Genomic DNA, 16,191 nt, shown 5'->3' with positions numbered 1-16,191 from the left:
GCTTACAGTTTTATAAGCACATTCCATCATGATAAAGAAAATAGGACATCTGGAGGCAGTTGGTCACATTGCATTCACAGTCAGGAAGCAGGGAGAGATCAGCTCTGTTTGATTTCTTCCTTACTATTTAAACTGTGACCCCAACACATGGAATGGTACTACCTACATTTAGGGTGACTCTTCCCACTCCATTTCACCTAATGAAGATACTCCCTCACAGACATTCTCAGAGGCTAACCTGAATGGAATGTAGATAATCCCTCACAGGCATACCTGGAGGCTTGTCTCCTAGGTAATTCAAGAGTCTGTCAAACTGACCATCAATACTGTCACATACCCCATAGTTATGCACAGCAGCATTCTCAACATTGACAAATATAAAATTGAAACTTTGATAATGAAAATCTGAAAAATGTTGAACATATTCTGTGAATATTCAGCCAAGATTGAATTCTGTATATAAAAATAAACAAACACATTCATCTCAGTAAGCAAAGTTGCTTTGTTTTTTTAATAAGTAGAAAATTAGATGAGTAGTGAAGAATTGTTTTAAAATAAATGTCTTTATTATTTATTATCAGTATTATTTCTATATCTGTTTTACATACCTATTACCCAGGGTTGTGTAAAACTTTCTCATCTTCTCCAAAGAGGTTTTGAGGAAAAAGCTTAAGAGGCCCTGCTCTGCAACAGCCCTCTGAGGCAGGGACCATTATCAACCTCATTTCAAAACATGGAGAAGCTTAGAGAAGTTTGGCAGTTTTCCCACTCTCACACAGCTAAAGCATGCTGAGCCACAAGCCATGAATTCTCTTATATGCTGAGTTGCTGGTATCTTTGAACTCCAGATACTATAATCTCAGCGAGGTTATTTTAACCCTAGTTGCTTACCTAATGGCAATTGCAGGTTAGATCAATAATATTTGTCAAATGAATCCTTTTTCTTTGTTTGATTTGATATTTCAGGTCAGAATTTATTGCGACAAGGTTTTTATTTCTGTATAGCTATGAAGAGAAATTTTATTAGCACATGTAATTATTAACATATAATCTCCTAACCACTGAGTCATCTCTCCAGCCTCAGCATATAAATATTAACTAGTGTTCAGTCTCTTACCTGACTGTCTATAATAGTTTATAAATAGATAGTGATGACGAGACAGCTGGTCTCCCATGAATATTATAACTAAATGTGTATAGTATACAGCTATAAAGGTTTCAGTCCCAGTAACTAGGGACATAGCACATAATTGTGTATAGTCCTGAAACAATGTATTTTGTCATTTAAGAAAATGTTCTACAGTGTTTTCCTGGACAGCACTAATCAAAAAAGCTTCTTTTTGCAACAGATAAAGGCTACTGCAGAGTTTCACATCTGGTCAGGCAAAGAGAACATATGCCTGGGAGATGTCCAGTACTAGGTGACACATCTGCAGTTGAATCTCTACAACTAATGCTCACGGAATATAGTGGAATAAGAAGTAGAAAGAGGGCTAATGTACCCCTCAACTCTCACCAGTGAGGCTTCCGTGTACATCAGAGTGTGATGCACACACAAGGCCACAACTGGCCAAGTTTTGGAGAATAAGAGATGGTAAAGTGTAGGATGGGACTCCTGTATGGAACCTCACCCACCCACGACTCAGCAACCATTTTGGAAGAGGAGGTGGATAGATTGTAAGAGCCAGGGTTGGTTCATGAACACAAGGAGGTGGATGCCTCCAGGCCACTGGATACTTGCTCATGGGAGTCTGTGGCAGTGGTGGTGTCGAGCATGGGATCCATGTCAACTCAATTAAACAAGGGTCCAAAGAGGAGGTGAGAAATAGGTGGCAGGCCAGCATTAGATTGAGAACTATTTAAGACTGATTGCTGCTGGGTGAGGGAGAGTATGACTTGCATATGACCACTGGGTGAGCTGACTAGACTCCAGTGGACGCATTTATAGTGAAGGACATTTGGGTACAAACACCTGAATGAATAGGACTCAGCATGTAAGGCAGAGTGCATAGGGTTCAGTGGGAGGATGGCAGGAGGCCTGGGATGGGGAAGGGAGAACTATTTAATTCCTCTAAAAGTCCTGAGATTCCTGAGCTTTTTCATTTTTGTTAGCTCTCTTTACCTTTGAAGAGGCAATGTTTCAATAATGGAGAACATAGCTACACAAGATGTTGTGTAATTACACTGCCTGACAAAATTAATGAAAAAAACCCCAAAAGTTTATTAAAATATTATCATCATTCCTTGGGAAATAAGAATGCAATAGTCAGCAAATTAAAAAGTTTGTCTACTGTGCATTTGGCTTAGCTTCAATGCTAACAAGTTTGCCTGCTGAGATTTTTATATACTTTTCTCTCAGGAATCTCCTTTGACATACCTTTATAAATAGAACATCCATAGACTGGTTCAAAACTCTTATTATGATATTAGGTACTTTTTATACAGGGGAGATCAGGGTCTCTTCTAGGGTCCTCAGTTTCATTCATGAAAGATTTTGAGAATGGATTCAAATGGAAGCTTTTGGGTAATTTTAATAGAAGTGGCCGGGGCCTTCCCACATCACTCAGCAATCACGAAAATGTCCCACAGGCCAATCTGATAGAGGAAATTTTGCAGGTGTGGATCGCTCTTCCCAGGTGTGTCAAATTGACAACTGAAGTTATCCACACAACTATGTTAAAGTTGTACACTATTTGTGATTGGGCAATTTCATTTTAAAAGTTAAATGTTCTTACTTCCTAACAACCTATTGACAAATTACTTGGGGCTGCTCTGTAGCTATCATCTACTGTGCATAAGATCTGCTGCCAAATACAGTTTGCACAATTATGTAGGTGTTCTAGGCACAAACCTTTTCCTGAAATATTACTAGATAATTAATTTGGATGGATTTAGTTTCTTTTAGCACCTTGCTTTTTAATCTCTTGGAAGCTAGAGTATAATAAGTGTTAGAATTTAATGGTATACTTTGGATTAGAAAGATAGATAGTCCTTGAACTAGGATGTTCTAGGAAACATTGTGGCCTCGATGTCTGAAGGGCTGAGCCTGTTCCTCATACCAGCAGCTGTTTGGGGTAATGTTGGGTTTATCACTTCCTTCTCTCTCACTATAGTGTGCTGATAATTCCTAAACACTTTCCTGCTAGTGCAAGCAATGAGCAATGTGTTCCAATGGCGTCTATTTGAGTCAGCATGGTGCTATTTTATTAGCTTCGCTTCAGTACTGAAGTTGTTCCCATGGGAAGGAGTTTTTCCACTATATTTTAGACTAATAATTTATTTTAATGGATAATTCCTAAACACTTTCCTGCTAGTGCTGGGTTAAAGCAATGTGTTCCAATGGCGTCTATTTGAGTCAGCATGGTGCTATTTTATTAGCTTCGCTTCAGTACTGAAGTTGTTCCCATGGGAAGGAGTTTTTCCACTATATTTTAGACTAATAATTAGTTTCCTATTTTAATGAGTCAAAGGAATATTTCACCATAGTTCTAATAAACCGTAAATAATATTGATGCCTTAATTAGTTTGTAAAATATTTTTCAAGTAAATGTGTGATTTCCATTGAATCTGATTAAGTAGTTTAAATAACTCTCAGAGACCAATATTTATATAATCAAAGTAATTCATTGGCAGGCCTATCATCTCAGCCTCCAGGTTGTGAATAGCTGAACTAGACAGAAAGGAGCAAGCTTTTGCTAATAGTATAGAGTTTATTTATATTCATAAATTATGATAAAAGATCATTTTTAAAATCTGCCTTTTAAAAAAATGTGAAGAATGTCACTGAAATGCAAACTCCTCTCAGAGAGGGACTCTTCATGTATCTGTCACCAAACTGCAGAGCACCTGCTGTGGAGTGAATATCTGTAATGAGAAAGATCATCAAAGGAGTAAATTTAATTAGCGTATTTTCACTTGTTTCTCTAGGTCAGGGTTTCTGAAGCTCTGTTTAAAATTTAGTAGTGGGTATTTCTGTTTTGGGAAGACATATTAGTCATTTTTTTTTACCAAATATCTGGCAAGAAGCAGCGTAGAAGAAGAAGTTTGATGGTGGGGAAGGCATGGTGACTGAGGCTCCTGTGGAAGCTTACCTATACACTTTGTTGTGTTTCTGTGGATCAACAAACAGAGACTGATAGCACATGAAGCCAGGGTGTAAACCTCAGCACCCTCCCATGCCGAAAGATTCACTTCTGCCAGCCAGACCTCACCTCCTAAGGGCTCCACAACCTCCCAAAATAGTGCCACTAGCTGGAGGATTTGACATTCAAACCATAACAATGGATTAACATTTGCTTGATAAGATGTTGAACAGTAAGTACCTTTGGTCTCTACCTAGTAGATGCCAAAAGAACCTGTACACAGTGGTCACGGGAGCAGTAATGTCCCTGATCATTGCCAACACATCTTGGGAGACAGATCTGCCTACGCCATAAAGAGCCTCCATAATTGGTAAACCTGTCAAAACCTAAGAACACTCCTTCATAAAGATCTTCTACTGTTCCTGCTCCAGGGACCACACCTACTCTGCTTAGCTACTCAGACCCTCCCCGCTGTTCCCATACCCACCTTGGGCCTAGGCACCCTCCTGTTCTTCCTGCCAGAGACCTGCAGGCTACCCTTGTAAATCAGACCTCACCACTGCACCTTGATTCCCCTGCTTCCTGACCAGCTACATATTCTCTTCCCAAGCTGCTCCCATTCCAACCTTGGGCATAGACCCACTCCTGCTCTTCCTGCCACAGATCTCGGGACTAGCCTTCTATCCCAGAACCCTCCCACTACGTCTTGATCCCCCATTCACCCAGACAAGGTACATTCTCTTGCTTAGGGGCCCACACCTACTCTGCTTAGCTAGTCAGATCCTCCTTACACTATCCCCCTCCTCACTTGGGCCTAGGCACCCTCCTGCTCCTCCTGCCTGAGAACTCCCAACTACCCTGATAAGTCAGAGTCTGCCCACTGCAGCTTCATCCCTCTGCACCAAGACCAGCTCCGTTCTTCTGTTTCAGGAGCCACGCCTACTTTACTCATCTAGTTAGGCCTTCCCCATACTATCCCCCTATCCCCAGCCCCCTTTGGCCCTAGGCACCTTCCTGATCGTCCCACCTGACACCTCCTCACTAGCCTGCCAGAATGAAGCCACTGGATTCTGATAGTCTGGAATTGGGCTTAGGGCCCTTCACCCTGCTGAAGAACTCGACTGGTCCCCTTGGAGCTATCCTGACCCAATAATAAAATATCAAAAGTGAGAACCTGAAGCACAGAACAACTAACTATTCACACCTGATCAGAAAGCAAACTAGCTACATCAACAATATTATCAAAACCAAACTTTAACTAAATAAAAGCAGGTGAGACAGAAAACCAACAAAAGAAGTCCACGTGCCCAAATGACAACACAAAAACACAAATAATATGAAAAACCAAGAGAATATGTCCCAAACACAACTCACCAGTCCTACAGAAGTGTACTACAATGAGAACCACCCAAAGCAGCCCCAGGAGGCAAAATTTAAAAAGAATAATCATAAACATATTCAAAGAATTTAAAGAACACACAAACAACTCAAAGAATTCAAAAAGGATAGGAATAAGCACCTGAGTGAAGCTCAAGAAATTACGAATATACCGTTCAATGAAATGACAGAGACAATTCACGACTTGAAAATCGATTCACAAAAGAGGTAGAAATATTGAAGAAAACTCAGGTTGAAATGAAGAAGGAAGTGAAAAACTCACTAAGTCTATTTGAAATGACAAGAGAAAGCCTCACCAATAGAATGAATGAAGTGGAAAACGGAATATCAAGATTGGAAAATAAAGATGAAGAACTGAACTAAGAAAAGATCATGAAATTTTTTTCAAAAAGGAATGGAATATGCAGAAAATGTGGAACACCATGAAAAGACAAAATTTATGTATCATAGGCATAGAGGGAGGAGGATCTAGGTAAATGATATTGATCAGATCTGCAACAGGATTATAGAAGAAAATTTCCCTAAATTAAGGAAAGCCATGCCCATACAAGTACCAGAAGCACATAGAACACCAAACAGATAGGAACAAAAAAGAAACTCCCCATGGCATATCATAGTAAAGGCACTAAATGTACAGAACAAAGAGAGAATACTAGAGCTGTAAGAGATAAACAAGTCATATATAAAGGAAAACCCATCAGAATGAAAACTATGAAAACAAAAAGAATCTGGACTAAAATATACCCAGTTCTAAATGACCATAGATGCCAACCCAGAATACCCAGTAAAACTGTCTATTATAGTTGAAGGGGAAAGAAGCATCTTCCATGACATGAACAGGCTGAAAGAATCATGGTCACCAAACCAGCCCTTCAAGGATACTTAAAGCAATACAAAGGACTGAAAAAAGGAACGACTACACCCAAGAGGGAACAGAAAGAGACTAGATGAAGGTATAACTGTGGAAACACAAAATTAGGCAAAGATGCAAACAGAAATTAGAATGAACGTGACCAATACACATCTTTCAGTAATTACTTTAAATATTAATGGATTGAACTCCCAGTCAAAAGACACATGCTAGTTGAATGAATTCAAAAATAAAGTCCATCTTTTTTATTGTCTGCAAGAAACTCATTTCACTTTCAAGGATACACACAACCTTAAGGAGAAATGATAGAAAAAAAATTCCAAGCAAATGGCACTAAGAAACAAGCACGGGTTGCAATTTTAATATCTGACAAAATAGGCTTCAAAGTAAAACTAATCAGAAGAGATAAGGAGGGTCACTTCATTCTGATCAAAGAAACAATTGACCAAGAAGATATTACAATCGTGAACATACATGAATCAATCTCTGTTGCACCCAATTCATAAAAACAATACTACAGTAAAACACAGGAATGGAATGCGCAGGAAATGTGGGACACACGAAAAGACCAAATCTATGCATCATAGGCATACAGGAAGGGGAAGAATCTCAGGCCAATCTGAATTAAATGACATCTTACATGAGATGGATCTTAGCAGACATCTACAGAATATTCCCACTGAAGCACCAAAGAATACACTTTCTATTCAGTACCCCATGGAACTTTCTCAAAAATTGACCATATACTTGGACACAAAATAAACTTCAACAAACACAAAAAAATTGAAATAATTCTATGCATTCTATCAGAATCACAATGTGATACACTTAAAATCAACACTGAAAGAAGCTCTAGAAACTACATGAACTCATGGAGATTAAACAACACACTCCTTAGTGATGAAAAGAAGAAATAGAGAAATAAAGAAAGAAATCGAAGTATTTCTGGAACTAAATGAAAAGGATGATAGAACACACACACACACACACACACACACACACACACACACACAAAACATCTGGGGATACTTTAAAGGCAGATGTAAGAGGGAAGTTTATAGCTCTAAGTGCCAACATTTAAAAATCAGGAAGAACACAAATAAGTGACTTATCAATGCAACTCAAGACTCTGGAAAGGCAAGAACAAATGAAACCCAAACCCAGAAGATGAGAAGAAGTAACAAAAATCAGAGCATAAATTAATGAAATAGAAACAAAGTAAACAACACAAAGAATTGACAAATCTAAGAACTGGATCTTTGAAAAGATAAACAAGATAAAAATATCCTTAGCTCAGTTAACCAAAAGAAAGAAAGAGCACCTCCAAATCAACAAAATCAGAGATGAAAGGGGGAAACATCACAGCAGACAATAAAAAGATCCAGACCATTATTAGGGAATGCTTAAAAAAAACCTATAGTTTATTAAATCTGAAAATCTAAAAGAAATGGATGAATATCTAAATTCATAGGAACCACAAAAGTTAAACCAAGGAATCAAAAGTTTAAATAGACCCATAATAAGGAAATTAAAATAGTAATACAAAAAGTCCTGACTAAAAAATGTCCAGGCCCAGATGGATTCACAGAAGAATTTTACCAGACATTTAAAGAAGATCTACCACCAATGCTACTTCAATTATTCAAAAAGATAGAATAAAAGGGAAAACCCCCAAATTCCTTCTATGAAGCCAGCATCACTCTAATATTAAAACAAGTAAAGAAACAGTCAAAAGAGAAAACTATAGATCCATATCCTTAATGAATATAGAATAGATAATTTTCTACAAAACACTTGCAAATTGCATACAGACACACATCAAAGAGACCATCTACCATGATCAAATCAGATTTATTCCAGAGATACAGGGATGTTTAATATACGTAAGTCAATAAGTGTTATAGATCATATAAATGGACTCAAAGTCACATCTACAGTGGAACCTCTATACCTAAGGCTCCTGGAACACAGTGGAACAAGGGGTATATCTGGGCACATTGGCTTGACTCAATAGACCTTAACTTAAATGACAGAATATATGAAATATGGTGTGTGTGTGTGGGGGGGGTTATGGAAGGGTATGGATGGGGGAGGGGTATACAGATGATTAAGAAATTTTGTATGAACTACACAAAAATTCAATTACAAAAGCTGATGAAGATCTTAGCATTCCATTTAATGTTGCTCTGAGCAATCAAGTTGCCAATTGGCTAAAACAAAGTCTATTGAATAATCAAAATGCCTGTTGCTTTTTAAAAAGCTCCTTATATTCTAATTCAGTAATCAATTTTTTGAATAATTCATTGAGAATTTCATACATGCATATAAGGTGTTTTGATCAAATCCATGCCCACTCCCTCCCCTCCAGCTGCTCCCATATCTCCCCATCACTTTTTTTCTGATAACTTCATGTACTCTTCAATCATTTTAACAAGGGCTCAGATTTATACAGACTTTGGAAGAGCCTAAGACAATCCCCCACCACCTGCGTAATAGCTCTACATGGTCATTGTTCCCCAGTCATACACTTAAATGACTCACTGTAGGGAAGGTTCTCCAATTGCAGGCTACGTTATAACTAAGACCATTCCTTAGAGTTATTCTCCACCAAGGGACCAATGAATAGAGAGTGGGGAAGCTAGCCCACAAATCTCCCATTCACAAAGATAAGGAATGGATGTTTTACTACAGCACTGGCTAGATGTCAGACAAATAGAAACAAAAAATAAACACAAGGTTTCTTAGGCAAACAAGCCCTGTCTGGTGAGCATATGCTCTGCACAGAAACAACTGTCATTCATGTCTTTTCTATGGAAGGAGAAGCTTCTACACCATGCACTCTGCAGAAACCTCACTATCTCAGAGAAGGCAAGGAATGTGGCCAGCGAAGAACACATTTTCAACAAGCTGAGCAAACATGGTTTTGACGTCAATGAGGGAGTGCATACATGGTAACCAAGGAGATGCACACACATGGGGATTTTGTGGTACCTGGGTGACTGCCCAGAGCACTAAATCCTGGAGTTGAGAATCCCCTTGAAGACATTTCAGTACTCCTGGGAATTTCAAAGATGTCATCATAACTCAAAAACCCTCCAAATGTCACTACCTTGTTCTTCTGCCTCCCCATTGTGCTTGCTGTCCCCATTGAGACCAAAGCCCAACCACTGCCTTGGGGGAGACATGGGCTGCTGCAGTCCCACACATCTGGATCACCTGCAGCTAATCCAGCAGGGCCCAGCTTCCAAGGTCTTTAGAGTCCACATGATATTTCTAGGAGTGTCCTCCTCTCTGAGATAACTGAATCTTTCAGAATGAAGGTTTTTACTATTGATCAAAATATTCTGTGATGTTCACAGTTAAGTCAACTGCACTGCTTCTCTTCAGGACATGGAATCTTCCCTACTATCTATGTGAATAACTTTTAGACTGTAGTCCTTCTAACGTTGGAAATTGGAGAATTCCCAGCCCAGGTGACTGGGAAAACTGAAAGCATCTTTTGTGTTTTCCTGCCGTTTAAGTAACTTAGGCAAAAGTTGCTCTGGTTCTGACTCTCATTCGACCTTCCCTCTGTGAGTTTTCTAGAGTTTCTCTAGAGAGAAATCCATTATTTACACGGTGGCATTCAATGCAGTTCTACCCTATTACATTCTCTGGTTCTTATTCACTGTATTCACTGGCCCTGCACATCTCTTTCTGGTCTAGGGAGAAGACCAGTGACGATGGGGTGACTGAGAGCTACATCGGGTGAAGCAATTACAAAGAAATGTTAAAAAGTGGAAGTGTACCATTTCCCCCCCTTTTTTTTCCCTAGCACAGCCACATTCGGGAGAGAAGAATGTGAGGCTTAGCTGCTGAGGCAGGGTCAGGGTGGTACCATGGTGATGCATTAAAGCTGACCAAATGGCACACTTTGCAATAACCTGGCTATAAAAACTGCCTGCAGGAAGACGTGTCTATGAGTGATGGCCAAACCTATTGGCATTTGATGGCTGTTTGCCCCTGTGACTTTGAATAAGTTATTGCTTCACACTTTATTCTTAAAAACACACTGGTATTTTAATAACGATTTGGCATGATATTCTTCCGTGTGGGATTCTAGTTATCTAAAAGACTCCATGTAATTTTTAAATCGCCAGACTTACTTCAAAAGAAAAACTTAAGCATTAAGAGAAAGTAGCTAAAGGTTCAACCTAACTGACATGAGACTTTTAGTTTGAAGAATTAAGCATATGTTTGGAATTGCAAAAGTCAAAGTCCTCCAAGCAAGGTTAAATTGTCCTTTAATACATTGAGGGTACATATTTAGTCTAGGGATTTACAATCAGCAAGAGAACCGTAACTTCTGATTTGGTGTGTGTAAATTTGTAGTGCAAGTGTTTCATTTCTCTAGACATTTGCATTTAATTTTTGGGTTAATGTGAAAAAATAAAAAAATTAAAGGTAAGGAAATAGTGCTTTAGAATGAAAGTATTCCATTTTGACTGCCCCTCAAAGGGTTTCAGCTGTGTAGTGTAACAGGACTGCCCTCTCAGGGAAGTAGAATTTTCAATTTAAAATGGGCATTCCCGACATTTCCAAATAGTTAAACAAAAATTTCAAGCTATGTCTTAAAAGATGTCTTGCTTCATGTCTTATTTTATTATTTAGAAGTATAGTCAATCACTTTTTACCTTGATTATTATGATCCTTTTTGAAATTATTGTTCTAAAAGATATAGCTTCCTCTTCTAATAGCAGCATGCATAGTTTTTCTTAGAGTTTCTCACTTGTCCTTTTTGTAGGTATTTCCTTTAAAAATACTTATTGTAATTTACTGAATGTTTGCCCCTACCCCTATTCATGTTAAAATTTTAGTTCACAATGTGATAGTGTCAGGAGCTAGGACATCTGGGAGGTAATGAGGTCACAAAGGTGGAGGACTCTGGCATGGGATTAATGCCCCTCTAAAGGGGATACTAGGGAGCTCTCATGCCTTTCCCAACCACTTGGTGATGCATGGGGACATCAGTAGTCTGCAGCCTGGAATAAGGGCTTCTCCAGAATCTTGCCAGGGCTGGCACTCTGCTATCAGACTTTCAGTCTCCAGCACTTTGAGAAATCAATTTCTGTTTTATATAAAGTTATAATGGTTTGGGGGGGCTGGAGAGATGGCTCAGTGGTTAAGAGCACTGGCTGCTCTTCCAGAAGACCCAGATTCATATCCTAGCACCTATATGGCAGCTAACAACCATCCATTACTCCAGTTCCAGAGGATCTGATGCCCTTCTCTGTCATCCAAGGGCATTGCATGACCCAAGACACATGCAGACATAACACTCATAGACAAAATTAAAATAAATAAAATGTTTTAAAAGTTGTAATGCTTTGTTACAATAGCTATCACTAACAAAGATACCGTTTTGAGAGATTTAAATGAAAGAGGAGCGAATGCATACCAGGGAATGGATCACCATAATGCCACAGTGACATTTAGGGTGAGACTGATAAAAGGACTGTCTTATGCATTAAAGATCAGACTATGCAAATTTTTTCAGCTGTAAGGGCTAGCCCCTGGGAGAACTGGCAGCCACCCAAAGAACAGAAATCATGGCATTTGAGGCAACTTCTCTTGTTTAAAGGAGGACACACAGTGGACACTTGGGATGAGCCCCAATGTTCAGTAAGAATGTGTGGGCTGTCCATGGGCCTCCACTAATCCCTGCAGGGGTCCATTGGACGTGCTCCACACATGAAAGCCTATCACAGGGTGAGGCTAAACTAGGGAGGAAAAAGACACATCTTGTTTTTCTGCTTACAGAACCCAACTCTTCAGTCTTCAAAGGTCTTAGCCTCACAGAAATGTGGGCTGTTGTTTTTCATTTATCCCTCAAAAGAATGTGGAGGGGGAAATAGTACAAATACCCCTTACTTCAGCATTGATTGATTTAAGAAAAAAATGAATAAAAACATTTCCTAGCAGATGGTTGAAACAATCCTGCTCTTCACAAAAGCCTCTGCTGATGACACTGAATATTAAGAAAATAATTCTTTCAATTAGTGTGTGCCCAGTGCACCTGTGAGCTGGAATCATCCAAGGAGGCTATTGACGAGTGTTGGTGAGAACAATCAAGGATTCATTCACCCTGCCTTCTTCTACTGCCATGGCCGCGGATGTTAATCTGAGGGTCACAGGCTGAGAGGGCTGCCTGCCTGTAATTCCAGGAGTACCAGACACAGGAGTTCAGATCAAGAACATGATTAATTTCCAGCTATGCCATCACTATCATCACTAGGGCCATTTTGTTTTCTTGCTGTTGTTTTCTGTCATTCCTAAAGAGCATAACTGTGCAGGAAATGTATTGTGTACATCGTATAATGAAAAAGCGAACTCTGTGTTGGAGTATGAGTTTTCTTGCTCCTGTGTTTTCCAGTACTTTTAATAGTTCTCAGTGTTTGTTTGGTTTCTTTTTTCTTTTTTCCTAAACATGTTTTTAATTAGAAATTAAGACTATTAGACAACTTTTTAAAAATGTTCTTTCCTAAACTTTGACGCACAATTCGTTGGGTCTTATACAGGATGTTGTCAATAGACTGACAGTTCATCCTTCAGAAACATTTAACGCAGTCTCTGTGTCCATGGTGCTTTGTGTTTGTGTCAGGGTGTGCACATAAGCAACACACCCTTTGACTTTGAAATGATTGTATTTTTGCTGCAACCATTCTCTCCTCTGCTTTAGTGATGAAACACACTACAATATAGCATTACTCAGTGTTTTCCAGGACTCCTCATTCTTATCTGTGGAAGGACTATTGTTTGATTATTTGTCTCCTCCCAGACTCATGTTAAATTTAATTACCATATGATAGTTTTAAGATGTGGGACCTTTAAAGGGAATGTCAGACTTAGAGGGCTCTGCCCTCATTGGTGGTGAGACTGATTCCCTTATAAAAATGAGCATATAGCCACCTCTTTGCCTTTCCATCTTCATTAAAGATGAAGTACCCCTATTCCCGTGGACTCAGAACTCAATGCACCATCTTGGAATCAGATTTGTGAAACCTGCTGGTGTCTTTATCTTTGACTGCCCAGCTTCCAAAATTGTGAGTCAATACCTTCTGTTCATTGAAAATTACCCAGATTGTGGCATTTTGTTATAGCAACACAAAATAGACTAAAGTAGGAAGTAAAGAAGTTTCACCTCATGCAACATACTGAATTGCTGTGTAATAAACCAACCCCCAAATAATGGCTTAAAAAACTCCTATGAGTTAATGTTGACAAGTGTGGGTAGCTGACCTGGGCCCAGGCAAGACTCCCTCATTCCTCTATGGTCAGCCAGTGCTCAGTGGACTGGCTTAACCTAAGTTGATCTCTCGTGTCCAGTGATTGACTGGCAGCTGATTGGAAAGCTAAGGACAACTGGACCACGTTGTTTTCTCAGAGGACTAACCCTGACTCGCTGAGTGACAACAGATTTTGAAGGGAGCCAGGAGTGGTATGGAAAACCAACTGAATCATAGATACATAGTAACAAGTGTCCTTCTGCTGTGTGTTACTGGCCAAACCAAGTTAAGGGCTACTTCAAATTAGAGAGGTAAGGAATTAGGCTAAAGAGGAGCTGGACTGGAGAGATGGCTCAGCAGTTAAGAACACATACTGCTCTACAGAGGACCTGAGCCTGGTTCCCAGCACTCATGCAGGATGACTTACAACTTCCTGTAACTCCAGCTCCAGAAGGTGGGAGTCCCCCTTGTGGCCTCTGCAGGTGCCACCACTTGTGCACATACCTACACACAAATATTCATTCACACAATTAAACAAAAAAGTAAGTCTTAAAAAAATAAGAGAAGCTGGGAGTTCAAGACACAGGTGGATGTAGGGCAGACAAAGGTTATAGATACATTTGCAACCACCTTTTTTGTAATCCTTTAGCTTGGTTTTTCCTTTTTTCTTTCTTTCTTTTTTCTCTTTAATATGGAACACTTCATGAATTTGTATGTCATGCTTGTGCAGAGCCATGCTAATCTTTGTATCATTCCAATTTTAGTATATGTGCTGCTGAAGCAAACACTTCAGCAAGGTTTGGAAAGTGAAATACATCTTCCTACCTTGTTGGACTTTATGAGCCTTGCCCAAGAGTCAGCTTTCCCTGAAAATCACCCAAATCTTAATCTGTACACATCGCAATCTCTAAGACAACATTGTAGCTTGGTGAGAAGGGGTTGTGTTAAAAAAGAAGGGAGTACTACGAGAGACTCTGTCAAATCCTTTTGCATGTGAGTGTGCCTGTCAATGCTTTTTGCGTTTCTCAGTCATATTTGATCTTTTTTCAAGGGGTCACCTATGTTCCAAGACATAGTTCATGGGAAATGCTGTCTCAAGATGTGTTTCTAGTCTTCCACATTCATCTATGAATTACAAGCTGTGGCAAGTATCAGCCTTCTAGAGCAAAAACACAGAATGAGGTAGGAAGGCAAAATAAGTCAGGGCCATTTCATGCTTTGGATACCCTCAATACTCCTTTAAGAGGAAGTTATCTAGAAACCAGTGCCTCACTATAGTGGGTGACATATTCATAGTTGACAGGGTCTTTAGAGATCCTCTAATAAAAACCCTCAGACGCTATACTCCTACACAGTTTTCCCAATAAGACATTGCTAGCAAATGTCACCACTAGATATTACATGTTAAACTAATTTACAGAATGGGTACTCAATAAGCTAAGGATTTCTATTTCTTTCTTAGCATAAAGTGCCACACACCTTTAATCCCAGCACTGGGGAGGCAGAGGCAGGCGGATCTTTGTGAGTTCAAGATCTGCCTGGTCTACATAGTGAGTTCCAGGACAGCTGGGGCTACAGGGAGACCCTGCCTCAAAAAAGACCAAAAAAAAGTAGTTCTCTCTCTCCATTTTAGCAATTAGAATAAATTAATGGTGATGATGTTTATGACATTGGGCAAATAACTTTCCCATTCTGCCTTTGGTTCCCTTATTAGCAAATTATACTCTTAAACTGATGAAGTCATCATTATAAGAGAAACATATTAATTGCTTACTATAGGCTAGGTAAATTACCAACCACTTTCAGTCACTAAATCATTCACCAAATATTGTACCTATAATGACGTAATAGTAGTTTTTTTTCAGGAACTGGTTCACAGAAAAGACCCTGTCCCTGTGGACTTTTTTCTTTTAAAGGGTGATCAGTGTGTAATAATAAGGAAACAAAAAATGTGAATTATAATGAATACATTCACATGCTTGATAATCTCCATTCTGGGCAGAAAGCTGTTACATCCCTAAAATTACTGAATTTTAAATTAGCACATTGAATCATGAACTAAGGCTATTGGGAGCTACTGGCGCATCAGAAAGTTGGAAAGGCCATGAAGAAGTGATGTTTAAACAGAATTTTTTATGATAAGAAGATAGAAGAAAAGTATAAAGAAATTTTAAAACGATGAACCTGTTGGGATAACAGCCCCAAGAATGTAGGAGAAATTGAGAGTGGGTGAGACCAAGTGGACAGTTGTCTGAGTAGTAACCACATGGAGCCAAGGTGAAAGGCTAGGGCCAAATCATGTGGGACTTCGTAAGACATAAACAAGAAAAGCACCTGCATTTTATTCTAGCTGGGAAGTCATTCTGGGTTTTTTAAAATCATTATTTAAAAAAAATTTTTAAAGTAACTACATGATTAGAAGAAGCATTTCACTGTAGTGTAGCTTTAACATATTCAGTAACGCACTCCAGAGCAACAGTACATCTCTTTCACAAGTGGGTGCAAGTGTCTAGGTTCACAGTTGAATTAATACAGTTATACAATATTGAACTCAGTATAAGCCCTATAAGACATA

The 16,191-nt window shown here is 39.1% G+C and overlaps 1 non-coding gene across 1 annotated transcript; it reads right to left on the bottom strand.

Moving 5' to 3' along the window:
• Positions 1-14,301: 14,301 nt before the first annotated feature.
• Positions 14,302-14,404, bottom strand: LOC115071946. The gene has a single exon (XR_003851000.1). It is a non-coding gene; the product is annotated as a U6 spliceosomal RNA (small nuclear RNA).
• Positions 14,405-16,191: the final 1,787 nt, after the last annotated feature.

This window comes from Nannospalax galili, unplaced genomic scaffold, assembly GCF_000622305.1.
Source record: "Nannospalax galili isolate Female #2095 unplaced genomic scaffold, S.galili_v1.0 scaffold3280, whole genome shotgun sequence".
Taxonomy (NCBI): Eukaryota; Metazoa; Chordata; class Mammalia; order Rodentia; family Spalacidae; genus Nannospalax; species Nannospalax galili.
This window is presented reverse-complemented; position numbering and strand designations above follow the sequence as displayed.